Source organism: Carex rostrata, chromosome 34, assembly GCF_964058835.1.
Source record: "Carex rostrata chromosome 34, lpCarRost1.2, whole genome shotgun sequence".
Classification (NCBI taxonomy): domain Eukaryota; kingdom Viridiplantae; phylum Streptophyta; class Magnoliopsida; order Poales; family Cyperaceae; genus Carex; species Carex rostrata.
The window spans coordinates 4,114,119-4,139,425 of record NC_135951.1 but is presented as its reverse complement, the minus strand read 5'-3'; the positions used below and the strand labels follow the sequence as shown (position 1 = coordinate 4,139,425).

Below are 25,307 nucleotides of genomic sequence, written 5' to 3'. Positions count from 1 at the left end.
AATCACCCCGTGCCGTGCCATTAGGATCAAAGATCCAAACAATATAATCCAAGGACTGTGATCAGAGTGCAATGATACACGTTGCCTAGTGACATCGAGCATTGCCCACAAGATAAATAGCATACTAGCCAATGGTTATATCAAAATCCGGTGTGTCATCTCGCCTAACGATTCATCACCCAAACATATAAAATAGGAGAAATCATACAATGCAAGTCGTAAAATTGTTAATCTCTTCCCTCATGAGCAGGAGAGAACTCTACCGTCCGGTCAGACCAATAGGATCAGGGGCTCGTCGACCCCGTGCATCAAGGCTCGTCGACATTATGCACTTGCACATCATTCCACAAGGCCCACATTGGACTTTTGGAACTTCCGTTCTAGGCAAAGTAGCTCCTAATGTTGGCAAGGAATAAATCCCGAATTGTATCGTGCCACAGAACTCGAGATCAGAACTGCTCACGTCAAATAGTAAAATGATCGAAAATGATACATAATCAAAGTTTATACATATAATATAATCCTAAAGCCATTCAAGGATCAAGTGACCCTCAGCTCAGTGGCTGTCGGGCCGTCTCATGCCAAGTGACACCAAGACAGAACGAAGTCACTCGGCTCTGCTCAGCTCTCACTAATGCATGCGTATGCACGTAAAATAATAATATATTGTCTTCCATGAGAAGAAGACAAACTAATAACCTAATATTCTAATAATATATATATAATATTATTTAATTACTCTACTCCTAAAATACAGTAAATTCAGATTTTTCAGGGTTTATCCAATTCTACCTATAGTGTCAGGTTAGATGGATCGACTGGTAAGAATACGCCCACGAAAAAAATAATTCAGATATCCCACACCTGAGGGGGCTGGAGTCTCTGTCACTAAAAATCAGCGTGCTCCGCGTATGCTCTGAATTGCGGGTCAGTCGGATTGGCCCACGGGTCGGACTCGTACGGAGTTGACTGATCTGTGATCACGTAATTTAAACTAATTAAAATCTACGCTAATTTTATTCTAACCCTCATCCCAGTTAATGTGCAAGTTAAATTCTTGATTATTTCAGTTTTATAAAATTACCGATTCAGTCAGTCTAACTGATCCAGTTAGGCACATATTAATTATTTACTTTCATGTCATCGAGCTTAGCATTAATCTTAATTTCTTTATAAGTTCGTCAGATAGTGATCATTCACTTTGATCTAAATTAATCTAATTTAATCCTAAATTAATTCATATTTTTAATAATTTAATTTGAAGATATATTGCTTGTAGAAATTCAAATGTCGAATTATTCACAAATAAAAATAATTATTCGAGAGCTACGGTAAATTAACGGGTTTTACTTAACTAATATATTCTAATTGCCTATCTACTTTGATTTATTTTAAACAAGCTACAATTAATTTCAATTGATCGAAATTCGGTTTCGAAAGTTAATTTATAATTAAAATCCCTAATGCTAATATTTTAATAAAATATATTAATTATATGATTATTGCAAATTTTATAATCCGTTTTAATATAGTTAAGCTATTTTATATTTTAGATGTATAATTCTTTTATAAAATTTTAAGAACGGAACCTTTAACTATTTTACGCGTTTTCTAATTAATTTATTCCTAAGTCGCGCAATTCTTTATTTTTATAACTAAATTAATTTCTACGTTTAATTAGTCGTTTCAAATCTAAGTCCATAATGAATATTTTTCGTTGCTAATTAATTGTCCTTTATTAGTTAGCAACGAATTTTTTTGTACAAGTTCGAAAAATGTTTAAAAGAATTATTTTAACTTTAAAAAAAATTTATGAAACTTTTATTTTAGTTTAATGTGTTGGGTGTTTTAATTAGGTTTGTTTCGGGATTATACAAGTGTCCAATCGGGTTATTTTAGTATCAGCTCAAATTATGTTATGAGCTATCATCGAGGCATCAAGACCCTGGACGGTATAATCATCTCCCGAGCTAATTTAAGTTTACGTAAGCATCCGATTTTAATTCGATTCCTTATAAAACTTAAATTTGAAAGCCGCATTTTAAATCCGACAATTACGCTTTTTGGAAAACAAATTCCAAATACCATAATTTTAAATTTCCCTTTTTGGATTTAAATCTATCAAGCCCATTACTAAAGGCCCAAGCATTTTCTGAATTTGTTAATAAATTCAATTTATCCCAACAGAAACAAAAGCCCAAACTTCATTTTTCTTTATTTTTATACAAGGGCCTAAGCCCAACTTAATTTTCAGCCGAATCCAATCACATGGGCCAAGCCCAATTTTAAATGTAAAATTGCACCTTACCCCCCCCCCCCCCCCCCCCCCCCCCGCCCTATTTTCAAAATTTCCCAAGAGTTTGTATTTTTGCACAACAACCCCTGAATTAATTTATTTATGATTTGGTCCCTGTCAAGTCAAGGTCTGGTACACAACAATTCAGCACAGTACCAACACTTCGCAAGTCAGCACAACCACACCACAGCACAGTTCAAAACAGCCCCAACAATGCATCAATCAGCAACAACAAAACAGGAAGACAGAACAAGGTGGATGGGTCAGCAAGGCATCCAAGCACGCACAAAAAAATCAGTCACCCAGACCAGCAAAATAAAACCAAACCCCAGGTCAGATCAGAATAGGCATACCGGAAATCAATCAACATGGCTCAAGCCTCAAGTCAGCACCAGTTGCCGGGAAAATCAACAACCCGAGCAAAAGGTGTTATACATAATAATAAACTTTTTTATTGTCACCTCATGTAAAAATTTGAGTAATAATTTTTTTTTGCTCTTGACCTATGGGGTAAATTAGATTAGAAATATAATCTTTTTAGATTATGTAGATAATAAATTAAGTATTATAAGAAAAAAAAACTATCATTTTTATTTTTTTTCAAGATTAGAAACATTTAAAATTTTTATGAAATAGAAAAATATCACGATAACATAAGTTTTCTCCAATTTTCTCCAATAACTTGTATGTAATCGTCTTGTTCTTTTTTTATTAGGTAATCTTTTTTCAATTGTTTTCTTAATTAATATAAGGACTGTTTGAAAAGAAATTAAAGAATAATTTTGGCTCTTCAAAAACTCTGCTATACTATTAAACCAATAAGTCATGTAGATTATCTAAAGTTCAACCGAACATATCATACAAACAGCATGTAAGAAAATGTTTCAATGTAAAGTGTGTGAATGGCTATGGATGGAAAGTGAGAGAATGTAAAATGAATCCAAACTATGTGACTATAAGGATTTGGAATCCTTCAATGACCAAACATATCAGTTGTTATCAGTTCCTTTAAATTAGAAATATCATTGGGTAACACTAAAAGTAAGCACCAATTAGAACCTTTGTTTAAAGTAAGAACTAAGTACCAAGCGGATGTGAACACAAAGGAAACGGGCTCTGTCGCTTCCTCATTGGACGATCAAAACTAAATTAATAATTCTCAATTGAGGGATGGGCATGGGCTATTAACAACTGCTCTATTAAGAACACTAAAATTTCTCTCTTCTATAAAATTTTGTTGTTTATATTAAACTAATTTTAGTTTGTGACAGCAAGTGATGTATAAGTTCAACCAAAACGTCCTTTTGGAAAAAGGACGGATTGCAGACAGATAACCGATTTACATAATATAGAAGGACAATAGTAATTGAAGCAATGTGTCCCACCAAAAAACGTGTTTCTACAAAAATCCGATACAGCATTTATTGACTGCCCTGTGGCGGGTCATTGACGCTAGCTTCCACTTTTCCTTTCCTTACCAAATACTTGTTTTGTATTGCTATCCTGCAGGGATTGTAACTCTGTGAATGCCACATAGCATATGTTATTCTACAATAATGCAGAAGACTTGAGATTTTGAAGTCAAGCTCCAGCAACCTCTGCAACAACTACATTCAATCTACAGGAACCTCTGTAACAACTACATTCAATCTACATTCAATCCCCAGGAACCACTGTTTCTACTAACTTCAGTGTTGAAGATATAACGAGAAAGATACTTGATGAACTAGGAGAAAATAATTGTTATAATAAACCATTAAACGCGCTTCAAGAGACTTTGAAAGAAAATATTAATTTAAAAAAAAATCTTCCCGTTTTAGATGATATATGGGATGAGAGTGTGGCTAATTTGCTACCGGAAGCACTTCGACCAAGGTGCTTCCGGGGCTATATTAGCATATGTGATGTTCAAACAATAAATTCAAACCGTTAGATGTTTAATCTATATTAAAATCTTCTTGGAGACCAAATTTTATATTTTTTGGAATTTTTTTACTATTTATTAACATGGTTTGAAAGTCGCTGTTTTTTATGGTGCAGAATTTTAATAAAAACAGCGATTTTCAAACCATCTTAATAAATAGTAAAAAAATTCCAAAAAATGTAAAATTTGGTCTCCAAGTAGATTTTAATATAGATTAAACATCTAACGGTTTGGATTTATTGTTTGAACATCACATATGCTAATATAGCCCCAGAAGCACCTCGGTCGAAGTGCTTCCGGTAGCAAATTAGCCACACTCATGGGATGATGAGAAAAGGAGTGACTGGGACCAACTGGTTGCTCCTTTGATGTACAAGAAGGTAGTAAAATCATATTTACTACTATAATGAAATCAATGACAGACTTGCTTGGAAGTGTGATATCTATCATTACAAGGCTTAGGAGAGCAAGAATTGCGATTGCTCTTTCAAATCTATGCATTTCGTGATTTTATCCTTCACAATCATAGAGAATTGCAAGCAATTGGAGATCAAATACTAAAAATGCTCCGAGGTAGTCCATTGGTAGCAAAGGTGATTGGAAGCTTGCTGAATTCACGTATAGAGCACCAGTATTGGAAAAGAGTTTTGAATCACGGGTATCTATTTAAATTAGAGCAAGCAAAGGATGTGATGGAGGTTTTGAAATTGAGCTACTATCATTTACCAACAAATTTGCAGGTATGATTTAGATTTTATAGTATATTTCCTCAAGATCATTAGTTTAATAAAGATGAGTTCATTAAAATGTGGATATGTTCTGGATTTGTCCAGCAAACAATGAAGTCAAGAAGAAAGGCCAGAAGATATTGGAGAAGATTATTTCAATCTTCTTTTAAGTCATTCTTTGAATGTGTTAAATCAATGAAAGGTGAAAGGAGATATGTTGTGCATGATTTGGTGCATGAGTTGGCCCAAAACGTTTCCTGTGGAGAATGTTGTAGAATAGAACGTAATGATAAATCAATTACCATACCTAGCACTATATGGCATATTTATGTACATGAATATGAAGTGGAAAAGGTCTCCTATCTGGAAAGTTTACGCAGCTTGGGTTTGACCACTTATTATGGATTTACTCAGATCAGTTCAGTTGTTCTTCTAAATAGTGAAATTGTTGAGATTTATTGTATGTTTCGGTATTTTGGGTTTTGTAGGGTCCTTTTGGTAAAAGGATTATAGAATAGTTTAGGGACTTCAATGAAATATGTACCTCCTATATAGGCTCAAAGAGAGCCAAGGAATTAGTACAATTTATATTTGAACCATTTCCTAGTTGGTATCAGAGCTAGGGTTTCCTAGCAACTGCTTTTTCTATTTTTTCCCGTTTTACTGTAGCGCTACAATAACCGCGCAACAAAGGCAGGGAGGAGCCTCGCCTGGCCTTGCCTTGGCCGTCACAGGTCAGATCCGATCACCTCTGCCTAGGTCAGATCCGCTAGTTCCGCCCTTTCCCTGCTCCGCCTAGGTCAGATCTGACCACAGTAGCGCCGCCATCTCCTCCTCTCAGCAGAGCACATCAGAGTCACTACCTTTGGCTCCATTTTTTGCCTAGGTTAGATTCGAACTTCCTCTTCTTCTCTTCTTTGGCCGGTTCTCCTTCTTTTTTGGCCGGTTCTCCTTCTTCTAGGCCGAACCAAAGGTAAGAAAGGTTGTTCTTTGCTTGATTTGGCCGGCGTGAGGGGCCTACACCCCACGATACCCGAGAAGCGGGTTTGGTTCGGGTTTGATCGGGTTTGAACTCGAATCTTGATGCGTTAAATCAAGATCGGGTCACGAAGGAGAAGAAGAAAGGGGGAGATGATTTAGATCCGTTCTGGGTGCAAGATCAGGTCTAAGAGAGTAGTATGAGGGATTCCGACTAATATCGATACGTGAGGCATAGATCTGAGTCGGATCCATGTCAAAGGAGGAGATCGAGAATGAGGTGACTGGGAATGCGTTCGCAAAGGCTTGTGCGAAGCTAACTCCTGATGAGATGGCTGTCATGGTGCGAGCGTTGGCCGTGTACCAAGCTCCTGTTGAGAGTAAGCCGAAGCTGGTTAAGTTAGATCTTCAATCTGTGGAGATAAAACTGGATGGACCAGCCACGTATTTGAGCTGGTCGCATCGGGTTAAGAGGGCTCTAGAAGGAAAGAATCTAGATGGGTATATCACAGGTGAGATGGTAGTACCAGCAAAGGGCTCAGCTAGGTATAACGAGTGGAGGTCCACAAATAGTCTGCTGCACACTTGGCTCATAAAACTCGATGGTTGCATCTATTGCCAAGACGGTTGATGGCATAGAGGCCATGAGTGATGTTTGGGGGAAGTTGATGAGGATCTATGCAGGGATCGACAACAATATGAGAGTGTTCTAGATCGAGAGAGAGATATAGGAGGTAGCACAGAGAGGTAGGTCGATTCAGGAGTATGCCGCAGATCTGGAGCGACTGTGGGTAGATTACGACCACTTCTCTCCTGCTGAGGGTTGTATGGATCCAAATTGCAAGAAGGGTGTGAGAGATGTCCAGAGGAGGACTATGTACTTTCTAAGGCATCTGGACTCAGCATTTGAGCAGAGGAGTGCAGTGTTTCTAGCTCAGTAGAAGATCCCCTCACTAGATGAGTCGATCTCTGTGATGATACAGGAGGAGAGCTGTATAGGATTACAGGCTGGGACACGAGGACTTCCAGGGGCAAAGTCAGCACTATCAGCCTCCAACTCAAGTAACATAGGGTACAGGGGCGAGACCCAACAGTGCTACAACTGTGGTGAGGTAGGTCATCTGAAGCAGGCTTGCCCTAAGCCACCAAAGGAGAGAGATACAGGTGGAAGAGGGCAGTCTGGGAGTCGTGGTCGCGGCCGTGGAGGTCGGAGAGGTGGAAGAGGAGGCAACCGGACACATCTGATGGTTGCAGAGGAGGAGGAAGAAGCCATTGGAGATCATACCGAGGAGAATCAGGCACTCGTGGAGGCCTATTCTCAGGCACTCAGGACGGGGTAGAAACAAGCTGGTTATAGGAAGAGTGTGGTCGATGAGGCATCCACCTCATCTTAATCCACGGGTAACTTTGCTTACCAGTCTTCTTTGGCTCACTCAGCCACAGGTACAGCCACAGGTACTTGTGATACACTTACTCTAGCCTCGATACCTACCACTAGATCACTAGATTGGATAGTCCACTCTAGTGCATCTCGCCATGTAACTGGTGCTGCTAGGGAGTTTTCTTCCTATACTCGCCTAGCAGTACCAGAGTGCATTCAGACTACCGATGGTACGGCTCAGCCCGTAGTTGGTACTATGAAATGTACCAACACTTTGACTTTGTCTAATGTATTGCATGCTCCTTCTTTTCCTGTGAATCTGTTATCCATAAGTGTCATTATATCACAACTAAAATGTGTTGTTTTGTTTGATATTCTTAAGGTGATCTTCCAAGAGAAGGGAACCGGCAGGCTACTTGGGACTAGCACTTGGCATAGCGGGCTGTTATACATGGATAGGGAGGGTATGGACTCGGCCCTCTCATCCATCGTAGAGAGAGCTGGAGGAGTTGAAAGGAGTGTGGAGGACTTACTGTTGCTCCATCATAGGCGCTTAGGTCATCCTTCATTTTCTGTTTTGAGTATGTTGTATCCTCCTTATGAGGAAAAAACTAGTGTGTGATGAGTGTGAGTTAGGTAAGCATACCAGGAGCTCTTATGTTAGCTCTGGTAGTAGGAGTTCTTGTGTGTTCGATTTGATTCACTCTGATATATGGCGACCTTGTCCCACAACTACTTTGAATGGGTTTAAATATTTTATTTCTTTCATTGATTTCTTTTCTCGTGTGACTTAGCTTTACTTGATGAAGAACAAAAGTGATGTGCTTGCTTGCTTCAAGGATTTCCACAAAATGGTTCAGACTCAATACGGGGCAGTTGTGAAGGTATTGAGGTCTGACAATAGGACATAGTACACCAATAGAGCATTTAAGGAGTACATGTCATCCCAGGGGATACAACATCAAACCACGTGTCCATACACACCAGAGCAGAATGGGTTAGCAGAACGGAAGAACAAGCATCTACTTGAGTTAACTCTGAGTATGATGATTTCGATGAATGTTCTAAAGTACTTGTGGGGCAAGTAGTTCTGACAGCAGCCTACACTACTAGAGAAAAGGTCATTGTACGCTGCACATCATACACAGATTTGAAAATTTTATATAAAAACCGTGTACCAAATAGGTTTTTTTGGAAGCTCGAAATATCTGTGGGATTTCTACATGGATATTTATTAAAGAATCAGTGTAGAAACCCTTGAGAGAGCTACACGGACATTTATTAGGAATTGTACACAAATTATTATTTAAATAACAGTGTAGAAAGACTTAAGAGAGTTACACGGATATTTATTAAAGAACCGTGTAGAAAGGTAGGAATTGTACACGGATGTTTGTTTAAATAACAATGTAAAAAGCCTTGAGAGAGCTACATGGATATTTGTTAAAGAGCCATGTAGAAAGGTAGGAATTGTACACTGCACATTGTTTAAATAACAGTGTAAAAAGTCTTAAGAGAGCTACACGAATTTATACTTAAAAATCCGTGTTGAAAGGTTATTGTAGGGTTTTGGTTATATAAAAGGCCTTCTCCTTCTAGCAGCGTCGTTTTGATCAATTAATACTCTCTCTCTCTCTGTATTGAATGTTGGTTAGATTTCTGCGCACAAGGAGGCCGAATTTGAGATCTTTGGAGTTATTAATTTGTATTTCTCCTCTCTATCTTGATAAGGTTAGTCATGTATATATATATTTCTCTTTTCTTCCTCTAATTTTCTGTTACTTATTATTGTTGTTCGAGTAATAATCTTTTTCGTCTATTTGACTAATTTGCAAAAACATACAATTATTGAATTTTACGATTTCTTCTATCTTTTAAAGGTATGAAGGTTCAAGTCAAATGAAATTGCATTATGGAGCACTTGGACTGAAGAAATCATGAAGCCATTTATCAAGAATATAAATTATAAAATCAGATACTTGGTAAAGTATGTTTGAGGCTGTTTTAACAGAGGTAAAACGTTGGTAACATTTTAAGCCTGTCAAAAATGATGAAGTAACAGTTTGATCAAACTCAGAAACAACTTAAAATGTTGTAACATTTTTGGATTGTCAGAACGATAAATACAGCTGTATCAAATGCAAAATTCAAATTACAAACGTTGTAACGTTTCACAAAATGTTATAACATTTTAATTAAATCTGAGCTTCAAACAATTCCTGTTTTTGATCAAGTTTTACAGAGCAAAATATTATGTAACATTTTACAAACGTTGTAATGATTTACTAAGGTGTCAGAAAAGGGGAAACCCTAAATTGCATTTTGAACTAAAATGATGTAACGTTTTATGAAACGTTGGTAGCGTTTTAGGTCAAACAACTCATTTTTGAGCTGACTCTATAAATAGGGTTTTGGGCTTTCTTCTGAGAAAAAATCCAAGCCGACCCTAAACTTCTAAAAAGCGATTTCCTGAGAACTTAGCATACTCTATTGTTGAGAGAGCTTAAAACTTTAAAATCTCTTAAACAACCTCAAACCCACTTCACTAATCTTGAGTTAGATTAGATTAGAGTGATCTATTGAGTGTTTCTCTTGAGTAGCTTGAACTAAGAGACCTTGTTCTCATCTCTTTGAGTTGGCCGTTTGACTTCCCGCTTGGTGTGTAAGGGCTCAACGGTTCACAAGTTGTAATCCTTCTGTATTGGGTAATAGAAAGGTGCACCACTTAGTGGTATTAGAGCACGTTACTCGAATTAAGACACACTTAATTGGAGTTAGATCAACTTGACGAATGACACCCTATTCCGCGAAGGAACCCCTGATTTTTGGCACTACCACCAAAAATTTCATGCATTGGAGAAAAATCATGATTAATTACTTGAACATCCTTGAGATATGGAATGTGGTTGAAAAATGTTATACACCAATATTTACCACCATTACTACCGATAGTACAACCAATGTAAAAATTGAGACTCCCGATTCCAAACAAACCAAGAAAGAAAATGATCTTGCAACCAATGTCATATTTAACTTGGTTAGTGAATCGGTAGCATCACTCTTTGGTAGTGCCTCAAGTGCAAAAGAAATGTGAGATGCTCTTGTTAACCGGTACAAAGGAAATACCCAAATTAAACGAACCAAGATAACCGGTTTAGAAGCCAAATTTGAGACCTTTAAGGTTGAAGATGGTGAAAGCATAGAGGGCATGTATAATAGACTTATGCATATCCAAAATGAATTAACCAAATTAGGAGAACCGCTTTCTAACAATAAACTTGTAGGAAAGCTATCGAGGGTGATGCTTATGAGGGATAGATGGTCCGAATTGGTGAGTGCTCTTGAAGCAATCCAAGGCACACATGACTCATTCACACCAGACAACTTCTACGCACACGTCCGAAGCTTTGAAGAGAAGCTACGACAATCCGGAGAGCTAAAACAAAACTCAAAGTCAAAAACCGTAGCTTTTCCGATATAAAATTGTAACTTTCCTAGCTACTCAAATACTCGCCTCTCAAATGATCAATTCATAAACAAAATTGATCATGAATCATCTAAGCATGCCCTTCTCTTATCCAAAATGTTCCAAGGGATGCTTCATTTTGAAAGAAAATACAACAATGAACGATAAGAGAAAAGCAAAAGGGTAATGTGTTTTGCTTGCCATAGAGAGGGGCATACCATCCAAACATGTTTCAAGATATTTTCACAATTGAAGAATACGGATGGTGAGATGCAACGAGATCGAAAGCCAAGGCAAAAATATGAAGGGTACAAAAAGAAGAAAGCCAAAGCAATGCAAACCTTATTTTCGGATAGTGAGATGGAGAAATCCGACACAAAATCGGAGAACGAAGAAGAGACTAACCTTGCATTGATAGCAAGTGTAGATGAAGGTCTCTCGGAAATTGACATGGACTCAATTATTGCAAGCAAAGACCTCACCGATGAGACTACCATCAACTTCCTCATGGAGCTTGCTAAGTCAAGGAAAGCCAAGAAGGGAGATGATGGAGTTGAAGCCTTGCTAATGAGGTACATTCAAATCTTAATCTTGATGGTTATGGGACCGAACATGAATTTAAAAATGAAGGTGGTGAAGAATATGGTGGAGAAATTGATATTGAAAATTGTATACTCACCAATGAGAACAACAATGGCTTGTATGCTAATCAGTTAGAAACCAATGTGATGTGATTTTTACTACACAAGTAATAAATCCTAATTTACGCTCAATTCGGTTGCAAGTGTACAACCTTGTCGAGTAGTACTTAGGGATCGTCTCCACAGGGACAAGTTGGAATATCAAATCTAACCTAACAATTTAATTTAGTAAAAGAAAATAAAAATGTTTTTGTTTGTTCAAATGTTGGTTTGGTTTCGATTAAAATGAATTAAACTGAAGTCTTAAAGCAAAATCTGATTTTTAACAAGTATGAGAAATTAGGGTTTCTTAGGGTTCCTATCCACTAGTGTTATGACTAATTGGTTTATTAAATTTGTTCTTTTAGTTATGAAGGCACAGTTGGGTGTTGTAGGTACAAAGGGATATCTCTATATTAATACCATCTTTAAATTAGAATAAACGTCACCTCTCGGTACTTGGCTACTCTAATCTAAAGTCATTAAGTTCTTACTGTCCCAATAAATCTAGAAAACTATCTTTCACCTCTCGGTACTTGACACAATTTTCTAAACTATTAGGTAAAGCCCGTATAAGACAAGCGTCACCTCTCGGTCCTTAGCCTATCAAATACCCTATTCCTTATGGTCTGGACCTAATATTCAATTTCTCAATTGCAAATACCAAATCCTAGGGTTTCATGTGATTTCGATTAAGTCTTCACAATCAATTAAAATAAAGAATAGATCATAACAAAGAACAAGAATATATAAAATAAAACCAACTAAATCATAACAAAAGTTTCAAGTACAACCCTAATCAACCCTAGAAAAGCCCTTAGCCAGTCATGGCTAAGACACAGATGAAATCAAAAGAATAAAAGAGTTCCAAAGGAAAGAAAATAATAAAACCGATTGATCAATGATTTCTTCTTCCTTTTTCTCTCTCTTCTTGCTTTTCCTTGCTTTTCCTTGTTTAATCCTAGAAATTCTGCCTAAAAAACGTCCTTAATTTGTTCTACAGGTTCCTATTTATACCCCCCCCTCTAAAACTTAGAAATAACCAACCAAAAATAGCAAATTCGGGCTCTAAACCGACCTAATTGCGGGCCGCAGTGCATGGAGGAAGTTAACAGACTGCGCAGAAAAAAAACTGAAGAGTCATTGCGATCCGCAATAAAAGTCCTTGCGGGCCGCAATAAAGGTCCTACGGGCCGCAATAAAGGTGAAGAAATGAAAGCTCTGACTTGTTTGGTTGCGGGCCGCAATAACTCCATTTCGGGCCGCAATGAATGTTGGCAGAAGCTCCAATCTTCGTGCTAACTCACCCATTTTGCTTCGTTAAGCTCCAAACACTTGATTACCTGTAGAAGAAACATAACTAGGGCAGTAACTTGAACTTTTGGACATTTCTAACCTAATTAAACCTAATTTAATCAAAACTTGGCTTAATTTACATAACAAACCCTAGGTTTCAATAGATATAATTTTGGCTTATCACAATGATACAAGCACTTTCACAAATGAAATTCTAATGCACTATGATGATGAATCTAGGTTGAAATCTCTCCTTGATCAGATAACTAGAACCTTGGTTGAGAAGGAAGGTATCATTCAAAAAAAATGACATGTTAGAACTTGAAAATAAAATGTTAAAGACATCGCACTTAGGTGAAATAGGCATTTTAAAAGTTAAAGTTCAAACCTTAGAGACCGAAATTCGAGCATTGAGATCTCTTAGTGAATTTTTAAATGTCACTAGTCTAGATCCTTACTATGTGAGTAATTTGATGAATAATCAATCTTATCATAAAATAGATAGAATTGGTCTTGGATTTGACAAGGGTAAATCCTCATTTAAATCCAACCACATACAAGGACCAAAAGAAAAATGGGAACATTCTCAAACTTCAAGTATTCCAAATGCCAAACTTAAGTTTAATTGTGAGCAATATTCAACTTATCAATTCTTCACTAAAAATGGTTTAACTCCCTTGAACAAGAAGTCATCCGAATTGAAGTCTTCACATGCCTCAAATGCTAAATAAGATTTATGCATTTAGGTATAAGTACAACAAAAGAAATTTCAAGAACAAAAATAAATTTCAAAATAGTGATGGGAACACTTTTAATCCAAAAGGGTCAAACAAAACTTATTTCAAAGGATCCGATGAATGATTTTATGAAATTAAAAATAAAAATGCTTTACAAAATCAAACTCAAAGAAATAGTTTAGCTAGAGATGTTCCCCAATATCACAATAGACTTGATTCTAACAAAACCAAGAGTGTTATATCTAGAGTTGCACATAGATCACATGGTAGTCATAAAAGTAGTGTGCATAAAGTGAAATACCAATCCATCTTCAAATAAGGTTCTACTACTCAAAAATAATCAATCAAAATGTGCAACTATTGTTGTAAAATTGTCCATACTTTTCTAGAATGTAAATTTAGGAATGTAAACAACAAACAAAATGTTGTTTGGGTTCCTAAAACTATACTAGCTTAGGTTCACACTTAATCTCCCCTAAATCATTACAATTTCCAAATATTAAGGGGGAGATTAATACAAGGTATATGTTAGTTAATAACTCAACAATAACTAATATATACTTTGTAGGTGTGTTTGATTTCATCTTAAAAGGAAAGTGCTTGGATCATTGATAGTGGATGCTCACATCATATGACTGGTGATAAATCTAATTTTAAATTCTTAGAACCATATGATGGAGGTACGGTTACCTTTGGAAATAATCAAATGAAGAGCTCTATTATTGGAATAGGCTCAATCGGTAACCAACACTTGACCATATCCAATGTATACCTTGTTGATGGGTTAGACTATAAGTTACTTAGTGTAAGTAAGCTATGTGACTTGGGTTATTATGCTAAATTTGATATTGACGCTTGTCATATAGTTAGGTTTTCAGATGGTGCTTTAATATACTCGGGTAAAAGAAAGAAAAATGTTTATTACTTGTATTTTACTCATTTTGCTTCCGGTGAGACATGCCTAAGTACCATATCAAGTGGATCTTGGTTATGGTATCGTAGATTACATATTTCAATTGATACCATTAGAACGAATCTGAGATTGGGGAAAGGTATTCCTTTAATTTCTTTATGAGTTTTGAGAAATCAAGTTGAGACATGTTTTTTGGTTTTACTGGTATTTGACCTGTACCAGTTTTGAGGAAAATTTTTACAGTTAAAATTACCAACTAAAGGGACATGGCTTTCTTTTATAAGTAACCAGTACTAACTTGCATGGCCCAGTCGTGAAAACCAACAGGGAGATGGCTTTTGTGACCAGTACTTTTCCAATCTGCCTTAACCATTGTTTAGTGAGAAAAAAGAAAATCTTGGCTGGATTGATTGTTCTTTAATAATGCACTAACTAAACGCCCCTTGTCCATTAGTTTCGGCCTTAGGGAAGATGCATTTCTAATACAAACTTGAGATAGTTAGTACGCATTAGAAATACTTGTCAATGAATGTATGATTATTGGAAGGTCCAGATTAGACAGAATACTTGCAATAATAGAGATAAGTATAACTTTCTAATGCAATTAATGAATGTATAATTATTGGAACGCCCAGATTAGACAGAATACTTGCAATAATAGAGATGCACAACTTTCTAATGCAATGAATGTATGATTATTGGAAGGCCCAGATTAGACAGCATACTTGCAATAATAGGTTTATTGCAACCTCTTGATTAATTGAGCTGTCTTTTCTAGGCTCCTGTAAGTTTTCTGGTTTTAGATTTACTTGAGTACCAACAAATTTAACACTAGTTAGGTAGGTTATTGGCGGTCTTCTCTGAAATTACTCCCACTTTTGAAATTTAGGTAGGTTTTATTGCCAATAATTAGGTAGGTTTTATACAAGAAATCAACCCTTTCTTTAACTTGAAATTTAGGTAGGTTTTATTGCCGATAATTAGCAGCCCCAATAAATTAATTTGTCTAATTAATTTCTTGTACTCCTTCAATTTCAAAGTGAAATTTCAGACAAGGCATTTCAAAGTTAAATGGTGGCTTATTTGGGTTAAATTGAAGCTTGATTGCACAACTGAGGTTCAATACTTAAGTATGTCAAATAACAATAAGTTAAAGCTCATTGAAGTCAGGTTCACTTAAGTCAAAATACAAATTTGTAAATCAGTCCATTTAAGTCAGGTTCAATGTATGTCACGCAAAAAGTCACGCAAAATATGAGATATCTCAGAGGATGCGAATTGTGTACAACCTCCTCCAGTTCGTTATGGAAATAAATCCGCTACGATTCCAATGGATCACATCTAACCATTTTATGAGCACATAAAAGAAAAAAAAATAGATCACATCTAACCATTTTATTTTGACATTTACAATTTAAATTTTGAATTATTAACATTTTTTAAAATGAAGGCATGATGAATATATATACAAGAAATGAAGAAATTTGAACCCTTTTAAAAAATAAATACACATTTAGTTCTCACAAAAGACTTTTAGAAAATAAATAAATAAATAAATATGGAAGTTAACAAAAATTATTATTTAAAACAAATAAATAAGTTGATATGGCTTGATATGAGATATATATATCAATAGCACGTGCCAAAACATAGAAATAGTGCCTTCATAACTACGTTCAACAAACAGCCGGACCCACTTCAAAACCACAAAATAATAGTACTAACAAAGACGAAAAGTCATAGAAGAAGTTAGCAGATTAAACAAACAAAAAAGAAGACAGGTGTCTGTGTTTAATTGGATGCTGGAAATACCTAGAGCAGTTTAAAGAGAACCATGCAGCTCTTATTGAATCACTATAACCAATAACCAGAGGTCCGTCATACCAACCCCTATCTATCAATGGGAGACAAGGTTAGCATTTTAGTTCGTTCAAAATTAAACTCCATTTCCATTATTTTAGTAAGCTATTTCAATTCCTTCGAATTTAATCGTATAAATAATCTTGTTAATTGTAGATGTATACACTCATTATTAAAGTGGACCTAAGTTGTTGCCGTTGTCAACAAGCAATCCAGGATTATCTCTGTCGGATGCAACGTACGAACAATGACATCAGATAATTGTTCATAATCTTTATTAACTTGTGCATGTACAATTATATTATGAACATCAATAACCACATATATTCTTGTTATTTTTTTTTTCTAATTAACTAGGTAAAGTGTGCATGCAAATTGTGTCAGTTGAATATGACGTGAAGAAAGATGTTGTGCTTGTATCTTGCCCCTCTAATCCCGAGCAACTCAAAAGAGAGCTGCTTTGCAAGCTTCCTAAAATAATCAAAGGCATAGACATCAAGGAGCCAAAAAAGCCAATTGATCAAAAAAAGCAAGATTTCATGAAATTATGCGAGGAAGAATACAACAAAATAAGCAAATGCATCGAAAAATGCAAGAAAGAATGTGAGGAGAAATACTGGAAAGAATGTGAGGACAAATTCAAATGCAAATGCAAATCCAAATGCGAATGCGACTGCAAGGAGAAGGAGAAGCCAGCAAAACCACAACCATCGCCACTTGATTGTTGTGCTCGTCCTTGTCCATGCTGGACAGCATGGTCCAACAACTACAGGTGTTGCTCTTGCGGGGTGGAGAGTTGGCCCGGACGGAGCGGGCCTGGTTGGGGCAGTGGACCCAGTAACTGCGAGCCAAGCCGGCCACCTACCATCATCCTTGATTCCACGGCACAGCCTTGTAGCATCATGTGACCACCTTGTGTGTTTATGCAGATTATGATTTATGAAAAACCTAAAATATCATAATCTGCTTGGTACTGTGTACCGTAATATATAATTCATCATTGTTGGTAAGCTCTAGCGTACTACAAGGTGTGAACCTCTCTTGCTTATATCATGATTGGGTATGTAATACTTGTATTATCACCTTAATTTAAGTGTCATATCTTTTTAAGTTGTGATTGTTATCTGTCAATCGTCTGTGTAATTGTGTATATTCTGTTATGTGAATAAACGAGTGGTTTATTGTTTTCCCATTGTTTAAATGGCACACTTAGCCTCCTGCCATTACAGAGTTAGACCCGACGGATGGTGATGATTTTGTATATTCTGAGGAGATAACCGGTTGTATTAAATGTATTGAAAATATTACAAGTTGTAGTTCTATTTATATTACTTACGTGCCTTTTATTTTCTTTCTACTTTTGGTACCTACTGATTAGTGTACCGTTGGTTTTCTTACTATAAATGGAATTTTTTCTATTTGATTTAATTCTAGCTCTTTTTTCCATGTTGTCATCCTGAGATAATTATATCATAACATGATAGTCGCATTTACTAAACTTTTCCATTTTTAAGTTTTTAATTATTTATAAAAAATAATCTTTATTACTTATAAAATTGCATACGGACCATAGAAATTGTCAAATTGTATGTTGATCGGTAGTTAAGGTATTCTGGCCTGAGAGGATCCCTGAAAGGGAAGTTCTTAAACAAGAATTTCAATTTCAATCCGTGCCACAGGGAGAATCTCATTACAATTTTTCTTTGTAATTTCCCTGATAGCTACCACCAGTTATATCAACAAAAAAAAACCTATGTATTTCAAGATCTAAATTTTTTTATGGTCTGCTAATGAAATCTGGGGGCTTTTATAGTAGAAAAATGTAATTAAGGTAAATTACTTTTGAAACAACTACGTCGAGAAGATGACTTCGTTTCTGTAAACAATTTTTTTAATTATTAGAAATCTCTTTCTGAGTACAGTATGAAATATATTTATTGCCCATATATATAGAGAATTTTATAGTTTTTTTTTAAATTAACCACGAAACAAATGAATATTTGGGATATGAAATGTAATTATTTATCTGTGTGATTGTTGTGTTATTTATCCATCCACGGTTGAGATTGAAAGATAAATATTTGAATTAAATATCAGCCCTCCAATCATATAATATATCTTCTTTTGATTAAATACATCTATTTTATGTGTAGAAATCTAAATTTAGTTAAAAATATGCTCGCCACATAAACTATTACACGATTTGTCACAATTAAAATTAAATGAATCTTTAGCGATCTGTTTCCTTATTTCTCTTTAGAGCTATTTCTAATTCATGCAATTAAATTATTTCTTTATTTCGTCGTTTCCTCAATTTCATTTCTCTTCTGCCCCTGCCCCTGCTCCTGCACCTGTTCCATCTCCAATGGTAATGTCTGATGTGGCATCAGACATGTCTGCTGCAGCCATTGCCATGCCCACATTTGGTTGAGCCGTCTCTGTTGTCATGGTTCTCTTTGAGTACCTATATATCTGATCAGACATTGAGCTTGGTTCCTACCTTGTTTGGTTTCATTTAGAATTATGATAGTTTGGTTTATACATTGCTGAGCATAGTTCATATATGCATGATGGTATAAAAATTTTCATTCTTTGTATATATCATTTATGGAGATAGTGTAATAAGCGACCCCTTAGGCACCAGAGCGTTGCATTATATGTAAGATACTTCTTATAGCACACTGCCATTGATTATATATATATACATATTGTACTTATACTTATATTAGTACCATTGGCGTATGATGAGTGTTTCTAATTATTAGAACAGGAATGTTTTGACTTTCTTTTTTTCTGTTTGAGGAAACAATGATATCGTTTGGGCCAGAGAAATTGCCTTATAAATAGCCATCTTAGCCAATGGGCCTTTTGGGCCAGAAAAAAAATACCAAACCCTTCTAAAATACAAATGTTTGAAGGATCCCCTTTGAATTTTCAACTTGAGCGGCATTGATCCATATTTTCATTGGACGATCCAGGATCCAAACTTATAATTTTAGGTACCGTAGAGGATGCAGACTCAACCTCTATGAGTCCATATCTTTGGGAAAACAAAATATTTCTGTTTTCATCCATACCGTCTGATCATAATCCAGGTCAATCCAGCTTAGAAGTGGAATGCTGAATGCATGAGCTCTTTTAATATGTGTGCGGATATTATGATTGGATGGTCTGGATCTAGACGTAAATATTCTGTTACCTTAGGTGAAATGATTTCTAATATGGACTCTTTTGGGAAACACAAATTGTTACTTTTCTATACATATATAGTTCCTAGAAAAATTTTGTGTTAAACAATGGTCTTTGTTTTGAGTTGTTTGGTCTTCATCTTCACCGTGAAGACGGAAGATTGGGATGTCGGCCCGGATGCAAGGTAGGAAGCCAAAACAAAGCGAAGAAAGACTCAAAACAATGGATTTCGATTGAGGAGTCTTGATTCTTCGATTGCTCTTTTAGAGGGAGTAGTCTCTCCATCTCTGATTTCTAACAAGTAATCTTTTAATTTCTGTGTTAATCTTTTAAGTTCAGATTTATCTTGAGTTTAACATGTTTTAATCACCCAAATCTATGTTAAGTTGTTGTAGGTTGTTATGTGAAGTTATTGAGTTTGACGTGTTAATAACCCAAATCTAGGTTATGCTTGAAAAGGAAAATAATAAAATGCTTGAAAATGAGTATTGCCACACGCTACAAATTATCTGAATTTATGTAAAGCTCTTAATACTTTGTTGTCTATATATTTTTGTTGCATGATCTGAATTTACTTTGTAAATTCTGATAGTGAATGATGAAGTCAATGACAAATCACCCCAGTCGAAATTATAAATTTACTCAGGCATATAATTAAGCTGAGCCTAGAATATTTGGTATTATTTAACACCTGTAAATCAATTTTTTAATTTTTTTTTAGTTTTGTTTTATTGGACACATTACAGGAACTTGTTTTAATGCCAAGTTTTCAATAATGCAATGCATTGCATTATTGTTTAATCTATTACACAATTCCTTTTTGAAATAAGTTGTGGTTTGCGAAAAAGTTCGAACAATAATGTAAGCAAAGTACACTGCCACATGATGATTCATACACTGCGTAAAGCTTCTCTTCAAAACATGTCCTCCTAACATGTCTAATAAAACAAAACTCTACTCAATTTAAAATAATTCCATTTTGTAGGAAAAAATTTCAATTTAAAATAATTGGGGTTCAAAAAGACAACAAAAAATTTATATAGATGGACAAGTAATATATATATTTAGAACTCTACTCATTTAATTACTAGTAAGGAATATTAGATAATAATTAGAAAACTAAGATTACTCAAATGTAAATTTCGTACAAAAAGATATGCGCATTCAAATAATTAATTTAAACTACCATTTGCCTGTACTATTTATACAAAAAATAATCTTTGTACGTAGGGTTCTTTATGAAAAATGTTGATATAATGAAAATTCCAGGAACTGAATACTCTTTGTAGGATTCCATTTTTCTCTGCAAATGAAGTCAAGAAGCATTTAATTTCATGACCGGCCAACTAATCCAGCATTCAATATATAGCCGTGTCAGTGTCAAGAAATTAAGACATATTGACCGATCAAATACAACCATTAATTAGTAGCTATTCCTGTAAATATTGTTTTTCTACACAGCGGAGCAATTAATAGTGTAAGTTGTGAGAATTATGTAGCAATTAACTTGTACAGAAAGCATGTGGTGGGCAGAATAATTAGGTTCCGAAGAGTCTAATTGGTCTATTTAATTTCTCAAATTGAACTTCTGCAAAAACCTTATATTGATCAATATATATACCAGTGGCAAACAACCCAATGACAGCTTGCAAAATTCCAAACAACTCAATGCCTTAGTTGGTTGATTGAACAATTGAAATTGCTTTTTGAAACAATCTATCAAAATCTATATATGTTGCTCCACTCTCCTACGCTGCATGATTGAAGACTATTGTAATGATTACAAAATAGATACCACAGCAAATTAAGATTCATTATTGTACACCCATTGACTACTAGACGTCTAGACTATGCTCGCCACCAGAGAGATCCATTGATTATTGTCTATGCACTTCCTAGTATAACAATAGTGTAGCGAGTTATAAACTTGCTGTCACTATAATACAAGTGCACAATATACAGAAGTCAGTAGCGCTATGGTGCAAAAAAAAGGGGAACTCTTTATGTTAGATCACATGTTTGTTTGTCAGATTATATTTGAATGCTTGTTATGAATTTGAAACTGCATATTTTGAATGCTTATTTGTTTTTCGGACATGATTATATTTTTCATAAGCTGGGTATAACATGGTACAAAGAAACTTAGCTGAAGTATGAGTTTGATTTAAATGAACCTTAGGATGATATGGATGCATAGTAATTATCATAAATGCATGACATGAATGCATAACTTTGCATGTGAGGCATATTCTATTTTCTGAAAATAAGAATGACTTGATTTGAAGTACTTGGTCTGAAACATAAGTTTGAATTGAATTATATTATGCATTGTATTTATTAGTTGAGTCAAAAAGATGCATGCAAAAAGATGATATGATTTGGAAAAGAATGATTTGTAACCTGATACTGTGAACTGTGCTAAACAACTTGATGTCTAAAACCTGACGATCATGTAGGCGCTCTATTCGGGGTAAACGTGTAATTTATGTTATGTAGGCGCTGAATTTGTAGTGCATAATAGAAATTGCATAGGCGCTATATTCAGGGTAAGAGTGTAATTTTTGTTATGTAGGCGCTGAACTTGTAGCACATAACAGAAATTGCATAGACGCCATATTTGTGGTAGCGCATGACTGGGTTATGTAGGCGCTGAACTTGTAGCGCATAACTTTAGTCATGTAGGCGCCTTATTCGGGGTAAGCACATAATTTCAAGTTATGGCCATAACAGAAATTGTGTAGACACTATATTTGTGATAGCGCATGATCGGAGTCATGTATGAATCTTGACGGTTATGTAGGCGCTGAACTTGTAGCGCATGACTGGGGTCATGTAGGCATTGTACTTGTAGTGCATGACCGAGTATTGTTAATACCAAAATGGCTACCTAATATAATGATATTTTATTCTATGATAAATAGTTGTGAATAAAGCATGACATAGTGAAGTTTTATTTTTAAAACTTAGATGAGTTTCTTAAAAATTCTGCACATGAACATTTTAGCATTTGATATGATACTTGACCATTTCATGTTGTAATTTGTACTGATGGTACTCGAAATTTCAATTTAGGACATTTGTTCACTAGTCATATTACATGGAAGTTTTATATATGAACTTATTTTTAGTGGCTGGCTAGTCATTTGATATATTTATACTAGTTGATAATTATAGTGCTGAATTGTTTATTGGGAACATTGATTCTTTCATTGTCTTCAATATTGTTCGTGCTTGGTACTATTTTAGAATTTATGATCATGTTAAGACAATGTGACAATTGCATTTTTATTTACGATCAGTTTATTTGCTTCTTGGTCAATTTCAGTTTACTTAAGTTGTTCCCGAATTTTAATTATCGATGTTGTCTTTTTATATTTAAACTCAATGTGGTTTGATTTAGTTGGTAGAATCTAAGAATAACTCGGCTGGAACTAAATACCGCACTGGGAGATTTTCAACCTCTCACATATTTTCACTTCGGTGGGTTCCAGGTACAAAGCGCAATACACGAAAACAAGATGTTGAACTAGAAGACTGCGGGACATGCCACAAAGTTTTTATAGGTATCGTGGCTCTTGTCTATGTCATTGATAGTGTATGTATATATTTATAAGATTGTTCATTATAATAAAATCAGCGCTGTGGGTTGTCGGTCCCGTTGTCGGAGTGTGGCATTTGGAATGTCTTCTCCGGATTTATCATTGCCCGACCCGTAAGTTCTTTAAATAAATTTTACTATCTGCATAATTACTAAAGATATCAACATTTTGATTGTTAAAATAAATGACCAAATTTCCCTTTGATTTGCAGAGCATGCCAGTATGGTGGAGTTGGTACTACTGGGCCTGCCCCGTCTCATGGACACTATACGGATTGGTCACGTCACAATTCGGAGACATAGATGACCCGCTTCATGGATCGAATGAAACAGTGAGAGGGTTTTTGAAGAGTTATTTTGGATTCCATCACGATTTTCTACCGGTGGTTGCAGTTATGGTAGTTCGATTTGCTGCTCTCTTCGCTGTCCTCTTCGGTGTTTCCATCAATGTGCTCAACTTCCAAAAAAGATAGATATAATTTCCTTTTTTATGAGATTAGTGATTTCTTATTCAAAAAATAATAGCTTAAGTTAATCAATATATCAGGAGTATACAAAAGTTTTGTTGCTTTTTTTTTATCTATTTTGTAGTTCTTTGTATAGGATAAGTTCATTAATTCACCAAATATACTGTAATTTGTATGATTCAAACTAATAATTCAATTCTTTTAAATTGTTTTATTCTAATAATAATAAAGTAGATATTCCATAATTTGAAATCGTTCTTAGATCTATTTGAAATTGTTACATGTATGTAACTAAAAATTGGTGGAAATTTTTTTGTTCATATTTAAAATAAGGTCTGTTTCAGCTTTTGTCAGCTCTGGTACCAGATGGTTGGTACCTGTAACTGTTGACTATGTAGTTTTCGTTTTGAATAATTAAATTTGTGCGCTTTTGTCCACTATTATAAATAAATAATAATAAAGAAGGTTGAAAATAACAATATAAGTTTACAGATATGTTTAATTTGGATAAAAATATCAAATTTCATAGAATTAAAGTATTATCTAGTATTCTACCAACTATCGTTGATTTTGGACCATTAAAATTTGAAACATATAAGTTTATTTTTATTTTTTTTTCATTTTCAATTTTTATTATTTTTCTAGTATTTTATTTTTTGTAGATAAAGATGAAAATAAGTCTATTAATGTTAAATTTTCATAACTAAATTTATAAATTAAGTTTTAAATATATTTAATATGGTATTATTAACTAGATTAAAATATTTACAAAAAATATCCAAAAATAACTCTTAACTTACCTAAAAATTGAATATATCTGTCCAAATTTAGCGTAAAGGTTTTAAGAGAGCTATATTCAATCCCTCTCTGTGGTTTTTGCACGTACTATGGAATCAAAACTGAACTACATATGGTTTTTTCGCTTTATGAAGCAAAAACCTCTCTGTTAAACTCTTTATCCTAAGTTGCTCATACCATAAGGCCATCCGTCTCTGTGTCGCTGCCAACCCTCTCCTAAAGTAAACATACACGAAATAGAAAGAGAAACAGGAAAAACCCTAAACCCTAAATCACCGATTCTTTCGATCTCATCACCTCAGTCTCTCATCCGATCCTCTTGCTTCCCAAGTCGCTGCCGATTTTTCACATGTATGGTAGTTTTGAACTTGATTTTATTGTACTGATTTTAGTGATTTCTATTGAAATTAGAAATTTCCAATGATATGAGAAATTAGATGTTGGAATTTATATTGAAATTAGAAAATTTTATTGTACAACAGAGTCTTGCCAAGAAAATGTTTGAATAACTGCTTTTGTTAGGTGAAAGAGAAAGATGATGAATACCAAGAGATGCGGTATTGATAGGATCAGTAGTTTGCCTGATGAGATTCTCACTTATATTCTATCATTTCTTAGTACAAGAAATGCTGTTCAAACATGCATCTTCTCCAAAAGATGGATAAAAACATGGGCATCTGTGCCGGTTCTGGAATTTGAAATTAAAGAGTTTGAGTCGCCAAAGATTGTTCACAGTAAAATGGTTTCGACTAAATTTGAATTATTTGTTAAAAATGTGTTGGAGAAACGAGATACATCCTGTGTGATTAACAGATTTCGACTTTGGTTGGATTGTTGCGGGGTTTACTTGCCTTGCACTCAAGATGTCGCTGATTGTATTGGTGATGCGATGAAGTTGGAGCCTCGAGAGTGCTCAATCAAATTGCAGTCGCTTGCAATTTTGAATTTGCAAACCAATCTGATTTTCAATTGTGCATCACTAATAAATCTACAGTT

The 25,307-nt window shown here is 35.0% G+C and overlaps 1 protein-coding gene and 2 long non-coding RNA genes across 4 annotated transcripts in view; all 3 read left to right on the top strand.

Moving 5' to 3' along the window:
- The window catches only part of LOC144549089 (RNI-like superfamily protein), a 72,189-nt gene that overhangs the window by 45,605 nt on the left and 1,277 nt on the right, over positions 1-25,307 (top strand). The window lies entirely within an intron of this gene.
- On the top strand, positions 7,352-8,070 carry LOC144549040 (uncharacterized). Its single transcript, XR_013509547.1, has 2 exons — positions 7,352-7,558; positions 7,690-8,070. It is a non-coding gene; the product is annotated as an uncharacterized LOC144549040 (long non-coding RNA).
- On the top strand, positions 16,258-16,762 carry LOC144548897 (uncharacterized). Its single transcript, XR_013509487.1, has 3 exons — positions 16,258-16,311; positions 16,416-16,497; positions 16,617-16,762. It is a non-coding gene; the product is annotated as an uncharacterized LOC144548897 (long non-coding RNA).